The sequence below is a fragment of the Pteropus vampyrus genome, unplaced genomic scaffold, assembly GCF_000151845.1.
Source record: "Pteropus vampyrus isolate Shadow unplaced genomic scaffold, Pvam_2.0 Scaffold8024, whole genome shotgun sequence".
In the NCBI taxonomy this organism is placed as follows: domain Eukaryota; kingdom Metazoa; phylum Chordata; class Mammalia; order Chiroptera; family Pteropodidae; genus Pteropus; species Pteropus vampyrus.
In genome coordinates, this window is record NW_011896805.1 from 12 (window position 1) to 1,174 (window position 1,163).

At 42.6% G+C, this 1,163-nt stretch overlaps 1 non-coding gene across 1 annotated transcript; it reads right to left on the reverse strand.

Moving 5' to 3' along the window:
- Window positions 1–917: 917 nt before the first annotated feature.
- Window positions 918–1,036, reverse strand: LOC111734860. Its single transcript, XR_002778610.1, has one exon. It is a non-coding gene; the product is annotated as a 5S ribosomal RNA (ribosomal RNA).
- Window positions 1,037–1,163: the final 127 nt, after the last annotated feature.

The following is a 1,163-nucleotide window of genomic DNA, read 5'->3' on the forward strand; positions in this document are numbered from 1 at the left end:
CTAAAAGTAAGTCATCCTGGTAGATTCTATTTTCTTTATTTTATAAAAGAGAAAAGAAGGTTCTGAAGTGTCGAGTGACTTGCCCGAGGCCGCCTCACTAGCAGATGCCATCCTGCTGGCCCTATTGTCCCCATCCTCTGGTTATAGGACAGCTGAAACAAGAAGGCGGAGCCTGTCCTTGTTCAGTCGCAGCTGGGTGCTGATAGGCTGACTCAAATTTTCCCATGCTCTCAGCATATCTGCAAATGGATGTGGAAAGGCCATAAGTACTGATTTTGGGGTTACAAATTAATTTTTAAATTTTAGCGGGTCAGCAAACCCACAAATACAGAATCTGCGAATAATGAGGGGAGACTGTATGATTTGCGAGGAGGCACAGCCTGTTAAAAGCAGAGTCAGGAGTGCCTGCAAATGCCCTTTCGGTATGTTTTAACTGGTTCGTTTTTATCCCTTAGAGACTTGTGAGGGAATTTTTGTCTGACCTCCTGTAAAAAGGATCCTACTTTCAGCCACGTGCATTAAGAGGGTATGTGACCCTCTTTAACTTCCTTTATACACTTTCATGATCTGAAATTTGTATTTGATTCGTTGAGTTGTTCAGCCTGTTCTTCTGCGCTTATATGTAAACTGCAATAATGAGAACTTTGTCTGTCTTGGACCCCACTGTATGTATGGCCAGCACTTGGCACGCTGTCTGACACACTGTGGGAGCCCAGTTGCTATTATTCGAATGAATAAATGAGTGGATAGATGAATGAATTAATAGTTGTATGTAGCTCTTGAAGAGTGAAGGCTGCAAGTGGTTTTTTTGTTTTGGTTTGGTTTGGTTTTTTTTTTTTAGGCGAGGCAACCTTTGGTTGACTTCACAGATTGCAAGGACCTTGTCAGCTTACAATCCCTTATTTTTTATTTTTTAACGCCTACAGCACCTGGTCTTCCAAGGTGGTCTCCCATCCAAGTACTAACCAGGCCCGACCCTGCTTAGCTTCCGAGATCAGACAGGATCGGGCTTGTTCAGGGTGGCGTGGCCATAGACTTGCAAGTGTTGTTTTTCTTTTTGTTTTTTGTTTTTTTTTTATAAGAGTAGCCATGGCTTGAGCTTGTGTGACATTGGCTATGACACTTAGAGCCTCGATAAGATGTTAGGGCCTTAAAAAGATATG